General features: G+C 43.9%; 1 long non-coding RNA gene across 1 annotated transcript; it reads right to left on the bottom strand.

The window, feature by feature from the left end:
- Positions 1-6,062: 6,062 nt before the first annotated feature.
- Positions 6,063-16,433, bottom strand: LOC125393704 (uncharacterized). Its single transcript, XR_007229907.3, has 3 exons — positions 11,053-16,433; positions 9,626-9,772; positions 6,063-6,431 (listed from the first exon to the last, which is right to left on the bottom strand). It is a non-coding gene; the product is annotated as an uncharacterized LOC125393704 (long non-coding RNA).
- Positions 16,434-17,510: the final 1,077 nt, after the last annotated feature.

The following is a 17,510-nucleotide window of genomic DNA, read 5'->3' as shown; positions in this document are numbered from 1 at the left end:
TAGAACCTGAATTTTGAAGGACTCAGGAGACCTGGCTCCTTAGAATAGAGAAAAAGGAAAACCCACCGGGTTGCCAGACAACATTTACTCCAGCCTGCCGGGAGACCAGGACTCGTCATTTCAGGACTCTATGTTGTGCCGGTTCTGGTTCCTCCAATGCTTTCCTTCAGCTGTGTCTCCTACAAGGAACTTTGGTCCAGCACCTCTTCTGCATCTCATCCTCACTCCCTCCAGTCTCAGTTTATGCACCACTGTGGTATTTCACATGATGTTTTGGAAATCTTGCCTTGTTGCTTCTTCTTGCCTAATAGGCTGAGTTTCCTACTATAAAGTTCCTTAAGACATCTGTGGTGGTTTGAAAGAAATTGGGCCCCCAAAGAGAGTGGCACTATTAGTAGGTGTGGCTTTGTTGGGGTAGATGTGGCCTTGTTGGAGGAAGTATGCCACTGTGGGGGTGGGCTTTGATGTCTCATATATGCTCAAGTCACGCAGTGAAGCAGATCACTTCCTGTTGCCTGTGAGTCAAGATGTAAGGACTCTCAGCCCCTGCTCCAGCACCAGGTCTGTCTGCATGCCTCCATTTTGTTCTATGTTGATAATTGACTAAACCTCTGAAAATGTAAGCTACTTCAATTAAGTGTTTCTTCTTTATAAGAGTTGCCATGATCATGGAATCTCTTCACAGCAATAGAAACCTTAACTAAGAAGTTGCTACTAGGGTATTGCTGTGATAGACTTGACCATGCTTGTGTTTGGAGGAACCTGGACTTTGGAAATTTTGGTTAGGAAAGCAGTGGAATGCTTTAAATTCTCTTCATGGGTCAAACCAGTAGAAGCAGGGAAGGCAGTGGTGCCAAGAATGACTTGAACTGTCAGGGCTGAGTCAAGAAGTTTTAGAGAAGAATTTTAGTATGTTGCCTAGAGATGGTTCTTGGGATATTTTAATGAAGAAAGTGGCTGCTTGTCTGAAAAGTTTGCCTGAGGCTAAAGTGACAGTTTTGGATTAATTTTCTTGGCATAGGAAATCTCAAAACAGCCTAGTTGTGTGATTACTAGTGTTAATTTTAATGAAGATATATAATGAAAAGGAACAAGAAAATGTAAATTTTGAGGAAAAAGTGAGCACCAGAAAGTGAAATGGAGCTAAATTCTGTGCTCAAGAAGATAAAGACATTAAGAAATGGAATAAAGGGAGTGGTGACCTCAGGGAAAGATCCCACCCACCTAGGTTCCAACTTGTGAAAAGGAATTAAAGAAAAGCTGAAAGCAGAGTGGGGTGGCACACACCTTTAATCCCAGCATTCAGAAGGCAGAGGCTGGCACATTTCTGAGTTTGAGAACAGTCTGGTCTGCAGAACAAGTTCCAAGACAGCCAAGCTTAGAGAGTGAAGGTAACCATTGAAAATAGAAAGTTGGTGAAGATGTAATTGAACAAGGGGGCCATGTTCCAGCCCCAGTAAGCAGCTGAACTTGGCAGCTTCAACCATGTGGTTTGGGAGTTTAAGACAGAAGAAATAGACTGTGGAATTTTCCTCTATGACTAAGGAAAATGACTGAGACCAGGCATGTGTAAGGAGGGTCCCTGAACAGAGGCCTAGAGAGACCATTGTATGAAGCTGTGAAGTTGACAGCTGGTTTGCCTTGGAAACCCCAAGATGTTAGAGGTGCCAAAGTCATGGGATATCCACCAAATCAAAACAGGGGTGCATGTGAAATGAATGGGGATGTCTCCAAACACACCCAAGTCTCATCTCAAGCTCGCCACATGGATCGGATTTCTGGCATGGCCAAGACTTCAATGGAAAGAAAGCCCTAAAATCTAATGGGTCCTCTACCTTACTGGCCATGTACTCCAAAAGGGGAACTCACCCCATCAAAGCCAATCTTGCCTGTCAGAGAGCGCACTAAGGGCATTTACCAGCATGTGGGAAAAACAGACCCCCTCAGTGGGAAACCTGCATAATGTTAGGAATATTCTTAAGAGGAGCCTCTCCACCAATGCAAATAATTCTAATCAGACCAAATTAGACTGAATCAATGTCCATGTTTACTGCAGTGCTCCTGGGAGGTTGGGAAAGCATGGTGGGGAAAGAAAGAGACAGACAGAGGGTCGGGGGCACGCAAAACCCAAAGACCACGTGTTCTTTTTCTTGGCGGCAGCCTAAATAGCCTGTGGGAGTGGTCCTGATGGGCTTTTCCAGAGGTGGAGTCCGGACCAAGGCAATTCCCAGGGGAAGGGGGCTTGAGATGGAGTTTTCTGCTCCATTGATGCCCCAAGGATGAATGCCAGGGCTTGGGTGAAGCTTTCAATCAATCAGAAGTATATAATTTACTTTTTTGATTTTGATTTTATAGGGTATTAAGAGATTGTATGGATCTCAGAAGAGACTTTGAATTTTAGACATTAAAAGTTTAAACTTTTTTTGAAAGTTTGAGACTATTTTAGTCCATTGGGACTTTTGAAGTTGGACTAAATGCATTTTTGCATTATGATATAGCAACAAGCCTTTAGGGGCTATGGGGGTAGAATATGGTGGTTTGAATAAAAATGACCCCCAAAGGGAAGGGTACTTTTCAGAGATGTGGCTTTGTTGGGGTAGGTGTGGCCCTACTGGAGGAAGTGTGTCACTTGGGGGTGGTCTTTGAGGTCTCATATATGCTCAACCCACACCCAGTGTCTCAGTCTACTTCCTGTTGCCAGATATAGCCAGCACCATGTCTGTCTTCATGCCACCATGTCCTGCCCTGATGATAATGGACTGAATCTCTGAAAATGTCAGCTACCACAATTAATTGTTTTTGTTTTATAAGAGTTGCTGTGGACATGGTTTTCCTTCACAGCAATAGAAACCCTAACTAAGCCAACACCATATATGTCATAAATTATAGGAACCAGAGTGAATAGTTGGGGTGAAGGAAGAAATGAGAGAAATTGGAGCAACACAGAGTAATGAATGACTGGACACCTATGAATATATTTATAATATATACACATAGTCCATCTGCTACAGAGCCCCAAACTGCCTTCATTCAAGTTATCCTGGTCCAAGTTGTTAGCCTGACATCTTACTCAACCCCTTTTAATTCCAGGACCAGGAATAGAGTCCTAGGAAAGTAGTAAGGGCTCAGTCAATATTTGATGAGTTATATTGCACTTAATTGATAGTAATCTACCGTTCAGTTCTTATGACTGTCAGATGCTTCCAACTATCTTACTAGCTAGCTACGTTATTTGATTTCTTTCTTGTAATAAACCAGCAAGGCAGATGTTTCTGTTTGCCAGATGGGAAACTGAGGTGCACACTCAAGACCTTGTTTAGGGTCATTTGCCTGAACCTGGCCATAGCTAGTGAGTTCCAGCTTTCTTGCTAATTTCTGATTATTCCCTTCCTTCTTTCTCCATTCACTCTGGTTTCTGTAACTGAGGTGTTGTGTGACTTATGGATGACCAAAATTTTGCTTGTTTGTTGAGACAGGTCTCACATGATAGCATTGGCTTGCCTTAGATTTGTGGTGATCCTCCTGCCTTACTTCCTTAATGTTGGAATTAGAGACTTGCACCAATAAGCTTTGAGAAAATGTCTGATTGGTTGATTTTGTTTTGTTTTGTTTTGTTTTCAAGCCAAGATTTCTCTGTGTAATAACCCTGGCTGTCCTGGAACTCACTTTGTAGATCAGACTGGCTTTAAACTCAGAGATCTGCCTGCCTCTGCCTCCCAGTTGCTGGGACTAAAGGCATGTGCCACCATTGCCTGACTAAAATATCCTTTCTTTAAACACTGGAGTCTATTCCTGTGTATTTCCTACTATCCTTTCTTTGGAATAACTCATTATGTCCAAATCCTTACATGTGGGGAAAAGTGAACTTCACTCTGTATAAATACCAAATTCTTTGTTTCTCCTTCCCCCTTCCCCTACAAGAGAATCACATTTCTCTTGTAGCTTCTTTTTGTGATTGGTCAAGTATTGATCCATATGAACCCTACAGGGTCAGGGTCATTCAGATAAAGCCAAATTCAGGCAGAGGTGCTTTGGGGGATCCCTGACCATCTTATTCCCTCTGATTCATCAGGTCAGTTGTCTGGAGTCATTGCCAAAGGGTTATTCCTCTCTAAGGCAGAGCACATTTGAGCACATCTGAGATAGACTGGCAGGGCTATGTAGTAAATTGTGTATTCAGGGAATTAATGGTGGGAACGGTTAATCAAATGAGTGCCTTTTCTTCCTCATTGAGGAGCGACAGGCTTTTTCCTATCATTTTAAAAAAGATATTTAGTTTAACTATCTAGACTAACCTGTGGTTACCTTTTAACAATCATTAGTCTTGTTCCTTTGATGTCAGACATTTGTTTCCTTCACGTAGGTACAATGTACACAGAACCCTTAATCATTTTTGCAAACATGGTACTTATTTAATCCTTGAGATAATGGAAATCTAAGACTCAAGCTACAGCTGAGGAAATGGAACTTTGTAATTCACAATGGCTGAACCATTGCTAAGGCTGGCTTGTGACTCCCATGCTGTGGGAGCACCTTCCGCTCCTTCAGCCACACTCCCAACCATATTTTATCTTGGGGCTGTAGAGATGGCTCAGTGGTTAAGAGCCCTGGCTACTCCTCCAAAGGATCTGGGTTCTATTCTTAGCAACCACATAGCAGTTCATACCCATCTTTAACCTTAATTCCAGGGGGTATTAAGGTCATTGAGCTTTGTCGGGCCCGACTGAGACACAGCAAGGCTCTAAGAATAAGGTGTCCAACTTGGGGAGATGGACAACTAGGACTTCCGGTGATAGCTTTTCAGCCTGTGATAAAATACCATGAGAATGAAAGTAAAAGATTTTTTGGCTTATGGTTTCATAGGTTTTCATCCATAGTCAATGAATTGTTCTATCACTTTGGGAACCAAGGAGGCAGAATATCATGTTGAGGGTGTATGAATGTGTGTATGTGTTTTGTGTGTGTGGGGGGGTGGGAAGCTGTTTATTTCATGGCAACTAGAAGCAGAGAGAGCAGGGAAGGAACTGGACAAAACCTCCCCCTCGATGCTGCATTTCCAATGCCCCCTCACTTCCAAGAGTTTCTATTATCTCCCTCATAGGCCATCAGACTCGGAAGCAATGAATAAATTAATACATGTCAATATCAGTGCCCTCCAGGATGTCAACGTCTCATAGTAGTGACGCTCTAAACATTACTACATGGTGCTACAGGAGGTTTGGTGGGACATTTGAGACCCAAACCAGGAGGGCAACTAACACTGGCACTCTGTTTACATTTGGCATTGCTGAGGCAGTGGCCCCCATAGGGAAGGGAAGCTGTGTGCTAGGCCTCGAACTAGCAAGATCCACAGCAAAGTGAGTCCACTATGTTGGTTGGCGGTACAGGGGAGTTGCCTGGATCTGAAACCATGGGTCTTAGACAGGAGCAGCTACAAAGCAACCCATGGTGGTAAATGTGTTGTTCTCAGTTAGGAAGGATTAGAGGTATGGCATCCTCTTGTTGGATTGTTGGATCCAATTGTTGGATTGGATGTAGCTTTCTTGGAGGTGTGACACTGGGGATTGGCTTTGACATTAAAAAACCCTTGTAGGCCTACTTTTACTCTCTCTCTCTCTCTCTCTCTCTCTCTCTCTCTCTCTCTCTCTCCCTCCCTCCCTCCCTCCATCTTTTGCATCAGATGTAAACTCCCAACTACTGCTGCTGTTCCATGCTTACCTGCCTGCTGCCAAGTTTCCCACCATAATAGTCACGGGCTATCCCTCTGAAACCATAAACAAGACCTCAATTAAATGCTTGCTTTTATAAGTTGCCTTGGTCATGATGTTTCATTGCAGCAATAGAACAGTAGCTAAGGTACAACACAACCCAATGGACCAGAGATAAAGGTCTCCACGCTCCACTAGTTTTTTCCCAGTTAGGATGGACTCTGGCACAACCAGCAACTAAGAAGCCTACACTGGTTAATATAGAACAGCTATCACTGTGCTTCTTAAGTTAAAGACTCAAATATAACATCTTTGCACCCAAATAATATGAAGAGACCATCATCATCTACTACGTACAGAACCAAACATTTCGTTTATGTTTGGAAGATATTTTATACACATTTTCTTCAGCTTGTCTGTCATCAAGGTACACAGAATAGTGTTCTAATATCATTTTGAAATACATTTTGAGTTGGCAGATCCCTTCAGAAGGTGCAACATGTATGCACCTCCAAGCTGGATAGGTGACAGCATAGAGTTCTACGAGCAGTGACCCATCATTCCCAAGAAGCATCCATGTCATAGAATCTGCCAATCCCATGCTGCTGTGCAGAGTGATACCTGCCCTCCCCCACACCCCTTTCCATGTCAGAAAAACTTCCAGATATCACATCCTCTTGTCTGAATCTCTGGCTGGTGACCACTCATCTTCTGCCATGGGACCTGTGGGCAAAAGTAGAATCATGAAACCAAGCACACGTCAAAGCGTTATTTTCAATGTGGGGCTTTAGGACACAAGAAGCTGAGAAAACCTAAAAAGCTACAAGAGAGTGTAAGTAGATCCAGTTGCTCAAAACACATACCGGGCAAACACAAAATTAGAAGAAGATGCACAGAAATTACAAAGTTACAGGATATGCAAGAAAAATGACACCAGACAGCTGACTCCAGACGACTGGAGATGCATCTCTAAATTTGCTTGCCTGAATTTGTTCAAGTGTAGATGAATTAAATGTGCAGATGAACTCCTGCCTCGAGAAGGTGATCCTTCTGGAAAGACACAGCAAAGCGTCTTTACGCAGAAAACAAAAAATGGTCACAGCTGGAGGATTCAGGTAGGCAGTCTTTTGAGTGGGTGACTGCAACACGAGTTGCCACTTCAACTCCAGCAAACGTAAGGAAAGGTAGGTGTAAGGAGAGGCAGACGTAAGGAGAGGCAGGCGTAAGGAGAGGCAGACGTAAGGAAAGGCAGACATAAGGAGAGGCAGACGTAAGGAAGGGCTGCATGTAATAGGACGAATACATGAGTTCCTTGAAAGCACAAAACACAGTGAGAAGGGGCTATAGGAAGTCCAGTGTGTGGCCCATGAACCGCCTGCAGTCAAGGACAGCTATGAAAGTGACCCAACACCAAATCAAATGTTCGGAGGTTTTTCTGTTGTTTTCTTGTTTGCTTTGTTTTTATATTGTTGATTCAATTGAACAGTTCTGAAGTGTGAACTTTGTAGAGGACAGTGTCACAAGCTAGAACACAGTTACTGATGTAGTAGCCCATGGACAGTGTGCATTTCCTCGGTGCCCTAACTTGATCTAAGCGGGCACCTAAGTTTGTTTCTATAGGAACCTCTGGAACCACTTAACTTGACTTGGTTTAGCGCAGTACACAGGATCAGCTCAGCAGTATAACTGAGCATTGGACATGAGGTGGTCATCCTAGTCCCTGGGGATGTACACCTTAAGGAGAGTTATCAAGGAGGGAGGACTGAAGGACTTGCTATTTGAAACTTGTTTCTGGACCTATAAAGCAGTTAGTGTCCTAGAGGACAGTGAGTGGTGGGATTTTGTCTGTGCTTTGACAAAGCCTGCCTGAAGAAAGTATAAGATTGAGAGACATCAAAAGATAATTTGGGGTTGGTAATGCAAATTAAAATAGTGAATTAGGTGCAACACTTTGGACTCACCAAGATAGGATAGCTAATGGAGTATTTTCTCTGAATTTGTCAAATGCAAATGAGCTAGACATATTGTTGATATATCCATTGCCTGTATATAGTGTATATAGTTATCGTACTTATTGTATATAGCTTTTTATATTAGTTATAACCTTTTTTATTTTAGACAGAAAAGGAAATGTGGTGATATTTTGTTTGTGCTTTAACAAAGCTTGTCTGAAGATCAGAGAAGCAGAGCAGCCACCAGCTCTTACCTCTACAAAGTCCTCAGACCGAATGGGGTGTCCTGTCTCTCCCAGTCCTCAGACTGAATACTGTCTCTATGAAACCTCAGACTGAATCCTGAGATCCTGACTCCTCCCACCTTATATTCCTCTCTCCATCCAGCCATATCACTTCCTACCTCTACTTCCCTAGTGCTGGGATAAAGGTGTGAGCCACCACTACTTGGCTCTGTTTCTCTTTTAGACTGATTCAATCTTGCATAGCCCAGGATGGCCTTGAACTCCAGAGATCTGCCTGCCTGTCTGTTGAGTGCTGGAGTTAAAGGTTTGTGCCACCACTGCCTGGCCTCTACGGTTAACTAGTGTGACAAGCTCTGCACTCTGATCTTCAGGCAAGCTTTATTTGTTAAAACACAAACAGATATCACCACAGCAGTGGTTATACCAGAAAGGTTAAACACCCCCCCACACACACACTTGCACACACACACTTGGTACAATTGATCCAATTGATCCATGAAGGAATCTTAACAAAGGGTCTTCAGCTAACTGTGAATACAGAATTCTGTGTTGCAGTCAGAGGAAAAGTAAAGCCTGGATGGACACCTTCCTCTTCGTGTCCTCTTTCTTTTTACACTCCTATTGTTAAATGATTTTTATAGACAAGGTGTTTACACGCTTATCTGTGTACCCTGCGCATGTCTGGTGCCCACAAAGGCCAGAAGAGAGCACCAGAACACCTGAAACTGGAGTTATAATTGCAAGCTGCCATGTAAGGGCATGAACTGAACCTGGGTCCTCTGCAAGAGCAGCAAGTTCTCCCACCTGCTGAGCCATTGCTCCTGTCCCAAATGTCCAAACTTCTTATCTCTGCCTTTTTTCCCCCACAAATATACTAGCTCTCCTCACTCCAATGTTTGGATTCTTGAGATATTAAATTGGTATTTAAGTGAAGACTTGATTTAAAAGAACATATTAGGACTGTACAGTGCTTTAAAGGTGCTGCTTTCTTCCATTGGTATGCCCAAGAAAGATTTGGCATGCCTGGAGTGGGAGAATCTGTTCTGGCACACGGGATGCTCTGGGGTGACACTGACTTCCAGTCAGCTGCCATCACCTTCTCCATCTTCCTCACCTGGATAGAATCACCCTACATGCTGTGCCAGACACTCATGCCTACATTTGTAGTAGGGGACAAGGGAGTATATTCATGGGAGAATCTCTGAAGTTCCAATGGAAGCTGCCCACCCTGTCAGGCAATTTCCTGGGTGCCTATCCTAGGTGGAGTAGGTGGTCACAGTCACTTAACCTAGCATACACTGGCCATGAGGGAGAGAGAACTTCCAAATTCACCTTCAGAAGCAGAGACAGAGACACAGTAAAATACACACACACACACACACAGTAAAGATATTCCAATTTTTTTACAGTTAAAATTGTAAATCTTATCACTTGTATACACACACACACACATACACACACACACACACACACAAGATCAAATCAAACTTTTCAGGGTTGTGAAACATAAACAGGGTAGGGTGTAAAGGAAGAAATCTGAGAAAGAACTCCATGTAGTGTAGTGGAGAGACAATTATACAAAGTTAAGAGCAAGATTCTGTCCACATACTTCAAATTGGCAACTCGTAGTTCCCTGCAAGGAAACTATGCCTGCAGCCACTCTCACCCCGCAATGTATAGCAAAGCAGATGGAACCAAGTCCAATTCCTTAGAACAATACCTGAGATGTAATCCTTCCTAAATGTCAGTTAAATGTGCTCCAAGAAGAAGGCCTAAAGGCTTGGCAACTGGTTCATCAATAGCTTGTCCACTTCTAAAGAGTCACATCTCCGCTGGTGTCTCTCTCTCTCAATCCAAGGAGTCAAGTCTTCCAGTGTCAGGGAAACAATAACCACCCATTAACATCCAGAATCGCAACTGAGAGCTACAGGGGCTCCTCCATCCCACACTCTTTGAAGAAAATAGTTCCTAGCTTGATGCCCTAAGAACTACCGTCATCTTCCTTTACATAACGCACATATGCAGTATTCAAAATAACTAACATTCCCTTCAAAAATGCTTCATGGTAATATTCTAGGACAAAGAGTTTGCGTTCTGTAAAGGGTAAGTCAGTAGTTAACCTTGCTGGCTGTGTATGCTTCACTGCTGTTGAGGTAGGGTAAACTGTAAAACCAGGTAAGAGTCAGGTAGGCAGGCCGAATTGTTTCATGTGAGCTAAGAGTATATATTTTAAAAATTTAACAACATGTTCAGAAACAAACCTAAGAAACAATAAATGATAGATTATTTTACATGCCTATAAAATCCAAAGGGGCTGGAGACATGGGATAGTCAAAGACATGTCACATGCTTGCAGAGGACCCAAGTTTAGTTCCCAGCACCTACGCTGGGTGGCTCACAGCAGCTGTAAGTACAGCTCCAAGGGTTCAGACTTCATCTTCTGGCTTCCATGGGGCAACTGTGCTCATGTTGGCACATAGCCTTATAGACACCCACTTACCGCTAATTAAAACTAAAAGTGAATAGTTAAAAAAGATGTTGAAATATTTGAAATGTTTATTAGAGAAAAATTGATTGTAGAGAAAGTTTGTTCTTAAAATGTTCAGTTTTCCAGACTCACAAGGGTATCAGAAGAAAAAAAAAAAGAAGTATTGTCTCCCATTTTCTTCAGTACACACAAATCTGGTTTACTTTTTCAAAATAACACCAATCATTTTCAAGGCTGGAAAAAAAAAACTCAACATCAGTTCCTAATTAAAAGCAAGCAGCAAACTGGTATGAGAAAACGTTTCTTCATCTGTATTAAAGATATCCGTGTCTACTAAGAAACTACAGCCTGCACCTTTTTAAAGGCCAAATAACTTCTAAAGTCCAGAGAGAAGGAAACATGTGTGCGTGCTCTCTCTTTCTCTAGTTCAACCTGGTAGCCGAGGTTTTAACTATTGTAATAATGCCATCAATGGGGCCAAGGGGATCTACATAACAGGGTTGGACATCCTGATGGAGGCTTGTGTGTGGTGCACAGCTGTGATACAAAAAGTTCTTATGCAAAAAAAAATCTAGAGTAGGAATGAGGAGTCCAATCCCCTTAAAGGACAAAGAAGAAGTTCCCCTGACTTCTCTGGTGTCCCCCTTTCTAGTACTTACTTGAGTCCTGAGGCATCTGCATGGCTGTTTCCCAAAAAAGCCGGACCAGCCACATCACACAGCGCTCGCTCCTGTGAGAAAGTTCGCTCCCAGAAGGACTGCATGCTCTAAAATGTTGGTCCCAAAATGGAATGCGGAGCTTGAGTGTCTCTCAGAGTCAGAGCCTTCAGCAATAAATAGCAGCCCGGTAGCTTTCTTCCGGTTCCAATGTTGTCTCCCAACCCGACAGGCTCATGTGTTCCCTGTTGGCTAGTCTGATTGCCTCCTCGTTTTGAAGTTCACTTATTTCAGCCATGATAATCCTTCCAAGTTTCGTTTTGGTTTCACCTAGTGGATCAAAATAAGAGTCTCCAGCAATTCTCCAGATCACATTCTTCTCAAATGAGTCAACAGACTGAGTCACATCAAACTTCTTTGGGCCAAGTATTGAATAGTTTTGCATTATGCCCAGCTTTGAATGAATGACAGTTGGATAATCTGATGGCAATCCATGGGCATACCTGGCATTCTCAGCCTCACATTCTCTGTCATCAGGCCACATAATGAACTGGGGATGTGGCCAAGTCTAGAACGCATCTAGCATACATAAAATCTTGGGTTCAACCCTTGACATCACAAAGCACACAAACTAAATACTGAAAAATCAGGACATGTTAATGAGCTGCCTCTAAAATTATTGCAATCACTTCTGTGGTCATGTTCAAAGGAAACTTCTAGAAGTAATCACTATTTTTGAATCCAGCTTCTTCAAGTCTGAAACACTGGCTTCCAGATTTTGAAGGTCTGGGGCCCCCTTTAGGAAACTGATGAGTGCTGCAAACCTTTCTATATATCCACATTTACATATAGGCATTTTAGTGCAGAGATTAGCCCAGGCAGCATGCAACGACATGTACAGTGGCAGTAATGTCTGCATACATGTTCTCTATATGGCCAATGCATGTTTAAAGCTAGCTTTTCTTTTCTTTTTTTTTTCCGATTATTAATCAGCAGCGATATGCCAATTTCATCATCGATTCAGCATATAGATCATATCTATATGACGATCGACAGCAGTCGCAAGCAGGATTCCAACCTGCGACCTTGGCACAAGGCACTCAGCATTAGGTGCTCCTACCACTCTGAGCCACTGCCCGAGCTGGTTAAAGCTAGCTTTTCAATCGTAGTTTACTAACATGAAGATTGTAGAGCATATTCAGTCCTCACAACAACCCTGTGAGGTGGGTATCATTATCCCAATTTTGTCCTTGAGGAAACCAAAGTCCAAAGACATCAGGAGATTTTCCAACATGAACGTGGCCCAGAACAAGAACACTGACTTGTGTACTCAGTTCAAGTGCAGAGTGTTTAGGGTAGGGATCAGGGCTTCTGCTATCCCTCAAGGGGAAACTCGGTGTCAAACCCTTTCAATATGGGCATGTCAGCGAAAGCCCCCCAGGACTCTGTAAAGTTGCAGGCCATTCTCCGAGGACTACCAACAGCAAGCCTGTCATTTGACATTGCTGACTTTGAGATAGAGAATCCAACTCCATTTCAAACCAAACCCAACCTGAAATCAGCAGCAGCAAGTCACCCAGGTTTGTTAGGGAGGTTGAGACTTCCTTTTGCACAGTAGCTGTGAAATAGTCAGTTCATAGAAGACAGCAGAGTGTTGGGAGAAGAGGCAAAGGAAAAGAGTCGTTCACCCAGGGGAAAATACAAGACCTGGAAAACAAACTTTCCAACTTTATGAAGGATTCAGATGTCGGGAAATTTGCATACTGCCTCTATACACAATCATCCAGAGAAATCAAGGGAGGAACCCATAAGCTAGTCACCCTTATGGTGCTCAGCTCTTATGACATCTGCTGGAAGGAACGAAGAGAGAGTGGGTATACAGCTCGACACCATCACAACGGTTGTGAACCCGGGTTGGGTCCTTGGCAGCTAGACGCTGTCCAAGAATAGTGGCAATCTGAACGTTTCAAAGGCCCATGGCCAAAGAGAAAAAAACATGGTGCTGCTGCCAAGTGAGTAGCTACCTCTCTAGAACACCATCCCTCATTACAGAACCATGAACAGCAAACGTTCCTCAAGCCCTTGGGTAAAATGACAGTGATACCACTAACGGTAGTGCCTGTCTGTGCTTTGGTCTCCATTCATTTTGAACTCTGGCCAGGAGACCTGTCCATTGCAAGACCATGGCAGAAAGAGTTTCCCAGACCAAGTCAAGCACTAGGCTCCCGAAACTCTGGAAGCTCGCAACTCATTTCTCAGGGCCGGCTTTACCGTTCCAAGCTAGATGGAACATGATCCTTGGGCTCCCTCATATCCTGTGGGTACTGTGTGGATAGGTCTTCAGAGCTCGTAAAATAGCAAACACACACAACTCCAAAAAAGACTCTATAAGAGAAAGTCCAGCCTCAGCAAGGACCCCCCTCCATCTCTCAACAATATCTTCCCCTACAACAGTAAGGTTTTGCTGTGCTGCTCGGGTTTCCCAGCCTGCAGGAGCCCAGGCATTAGATGCCAAATTCTTTGCCTTTGCTTTCTGGTTTTGTTAGTTTGGGAATGCAAGGTAGCTTTTCCCCCACCTCTAATAAGGCTTATCCGTTTCTCCCCTCCCCGCTTCATGATGACCACAATAAAAGACAAGGCGAGCTGCTACTAGACAACCCACAGCAACATGGAGGGCACTTTGAGAAAAGAAATGCACAGCTCTCCCTGTCAATGACTGTGGGCCCAACCACAACCCAGGGCTCCTCCCACCCGGCTCATTCCAGTTGCCTGTTCTGTGCTTGTAACGGTCCCAGTTACTGGCCAAAGGCAACCAACAATGATGCTGTGAGTCCCTTGCTGACACAGATCAGCTGCTCTCTAAACTAAAGTCAAGAGTTGCTGAGATAGCTCCTCCTTCATTTTGGGGACTTTGGGTGTCTTTGCCCCTCTCCTCCTCTATGCCCAGGAAAGGCAGTCAGTGGAGACACAATTTCATTCTTTCTACAAAAGGCACTCCTTCCACCATGCAACAGGAGACTGTCACAGCTATCCCTGTGCCTACTCAGCACTTGGCAAGGGTTTGAAGGTAAGGAGGAGGAGGACAGGAAGAAAGTAGAGGGAGAGGAAAAGGTTTCATCTCCTGGTTCTGTTCTGGTTTCGTAGAGCATTCTGGACTTCCTTCCCATTGTTCTTTTCCTTAGGGTGTTCCTCTTTTTCTTGATTATTTCATCTTCTCCTGACCCCCATCATCTCTGTTGCTGGAGCCTAACTTCTCTCCCATTTTTAATTCCCTGTCTATATTCTTATCTGGGTTTCTGCTTTGACACTTTTCTGAGTTTTTTTTCCCATTTTTTCTGAATACAGTTTACCTTTAAGGCAACGGTCAGACTGACTTAAGTAGCAATAGTGATGAAGGGCTTCATCTAAGCACTCGGAGAGGCAGTGTCCATCGGTCCACAAGTGACTCACTCTCTTCTGTTACATGGGCATCACTCAGAAGCTCTTCCAGTTACCATCAACCTAGAAACTAACATCCACATTGGGCTTTCATCCCATTCTCTCATCATAGTCTCATCTCCAACAGAGCTGGGTACCACTTGGAGCTCCTTCTTAGATCTCATCTGGTCTCTGAAGTTTATTGCTTTCCACTTATGGCCTCAGCTAGAGAGTACTTGGCATATGCTGTCGAAGAACATGACCCCAGGTTCCCACCTGTCTGTGACACTCTATCATTGAGCCCAGAGGACAGAGTTCCAGATGAGGCAGGGAACCTAGTACCCATTAACCTCAGGCATTTTTTGGTGATGTTAAAGGATACCAGAGAGAAAGAAACTATCAAAAATGAAAGAAGGCTTTCTAATTCTGGAAGATGGGTAATGGACAGAAATATAGTGGCCAGACATTAGAAGAAGATCTAGGCAAGCCAGGGTGTGATTCATGGAAACTATGGACCTAACAGGACTCTCGTGCATCAGTGGCACCCAACTCCCACAGCTTGGTGCCGCATCCTGGACCACAACAGTTAGAGGGTATTCAATTCCCACAAGTTAATTCCCAAATTCTTAAGAGTCCTTAGAATTAAACCTAAACTGCTGCTTCATCTTCTCTGCATTATTGTTTTATTTTTTCGGGATCACTTAGAATTAAAAACATAAATCTACAAAGAGAAGAATTTTTGTCCCCATCCCTTGAGGTCAGGACACCCAACAACATACATCTCAACAACATACATGGTCAACCTTCTCTGATCAATACCACTACACATGTGGCTATTCATAAATAGGTCTAAGCTACTTTAAAATGAGATTTAATAATGACCACACCAAAGGATAAAGATAGCGTTTCTTAACAGCGCAGCAGCCTTTTACTGGGAACACCATTTCATTTTTCCAGTTTGTGGCTTCAGAAAGGACACCTCCCCCTTTTCTGTTCCCCAGTGCCTGTCAACACTGGGGTTTCCGCACCCAGACTGAAGTCTAAAATCATTTCAGGATTTCAACTTAAGAGTTTCATAAATGACTGTCTCAAGCTTCAGAGCTTCTTCATGCAAGCCATACAGCCACCCTAAAGGACAAAACGAAGTTTCCCTCCAGGGGCATAAGTTCTGGAGGACAATATTCTTTATTTTAATCCTTTCATCCTTGTAATGTTCTTGTTAAAGTGACTTCAAATGACATCAAAGTGACTCAAGAATCACTATTTTTTTTCTTTCTGTGTAGAAAGAATGCCTCTCAATTGAGGTCATGGATTTGATATTAAAAAGGAGCAAAGGAGAAGTGGGTTAGGCAGAAACACCTAGGCTCCTAGAGCTTGACCGAGCCCTAAGAACTAGGAACAGGAGCTGAGCGGTGTAGGGTAAAACCACGGACCCTTGGAAAGTTCCTTCTGGGCTTCATTCATTCAAGTGAGATAACTCAAAAGGCAGGAGACATGCCAGCTCTCTTGTCAGAAAAACCTGGCTCAACATCTCCAGTCTTGCGCAATAGAGAAGGCACCTGTGGAGCTGTGAGTGCAAGTCAAGAGCCCACAGAAGAACACCACGCGTCCCAGACCCATATCCCTTTTCTGGGACGGCTTTGAAATGTTTCCAAACATCTCTCCAAACAAAAGGCCACCAGGCAAACCAGTAGCATTATTTACTGGTTTCGCACAGTGCCTACCTAATCTTGCCCTAAGGCCACTGTCACCACAAGAATATATAGCTCTGCCACCGTTCAAGGTCTTGGTAACAGTTTAGGGTTTGGGAAGATGGGCTCCCCCACCCTGCCCCCACTGCCCACCAGAGCCTTATGGAGGCTAGCGGCTGCATTCTTGGTGGGGCCAGCCTAACTGAAAGGCACTGGGCTGGAATGGCCAACGCCTTCCAACCGCCCCGAAGGGTTTTCCCGTTCCAATTACTAGGATATCTGGGACTGGCTGGGACTTCCGGTGCTGCCTGCCAAGCGTGGAGCCAATGGCTAGGCTTTCCAGTAGACTCCAAGCGTGCGCACGTGCATTCCTGTCTGTTTTATCAGTGCAGTTGATCACCGAGCTCAGGGCACGTTGGTGGTAGTGGCCGACGCTTCATGAGGCCTTCGGGAACCTCTCACGGGCTCAGAGACCTCAAGAGGGTGGGTTTTGAAATCAGGGCCCGAGTTTGAGCACACTATACCCAAGCTGTGAGACTGGCCCCACCCCCTTTTTGAGCCTCGTAGTCTTTGACGGAGTTGAGTCATCTGGGACACTTCTGGATCAAGGCGTCGAGGGGGGGAAAGGGGGCTGCCCAAGTCTCACCACGGAATCTCCCACCCCCTGTTGTGGCGAGCCTCTTGCCAGTCGACCCTTGACTAGCTCAGAAGTCCTGCTGGGGCTTGCTTGTTCTGGGGAGCAGGGGCATCTTGCCACCATGTTTCAGGTCCTCTTCCTTCTTTCCTAGCATGTTCTATGGTGTTCTTTACCAAACCTCTCCAAGCCACATTTACTGCATCTTTGATGTTGACTGTCGGTTATTCTATTAAGCCCAAATGCCTTTTGTGAACTAGATAGAGTTATATACTTGCTACTATGTGCAGAATTTTGTGTAATGCTATTTCTTAAACGCATACGTTTAATAAGCTTCATTTTTCTAAATGTGTTTTTACTTGCACATTTCTTGGTTGCAGTCTTAATAAACATTCCCTTTGCTATTTAGCTTCTTTGAGTTCTTTGAACACCAATCTCACAACATCCTGCAAGATTGAAGCTCCTTTTACAAACGCTGACTGTTTTACACCCTCCGAGACAATTGATTTGGGTTTCTTACACTTAGTTACGATGTTTTAGCCAGAGAGAGCAGTGGCCAGACAGCAAGAATTTGATTGTGATGAGGGATAGTTTTCATATTCTTTTTTTACAATGTGTTTTCCACAGTGTAAGTACGTTAAAGATATTTTCAGTTTCAAGTGAGAAACTATGGGATCAGGCAAGATTAGAGCCAACTGATGATTTAAGAGAACCCAGCC

This window comes from Myodes glareolus, chromosome 4 (assembly GCF_982192425.1).
Source record: "Myodes glareolus chromosome 4, mMyoGla1.1, whole genome shotgun sequence".
Classification (NCBI taxonomy): Eukaryota; Metazoa; Chordata; class Mammalia; order Rodentia; family Cricetidae; genus Myodes; species Myodes glareolus.
This window is presented reverse-complemented; position numbering and strand designations above follow the sequence as displayed.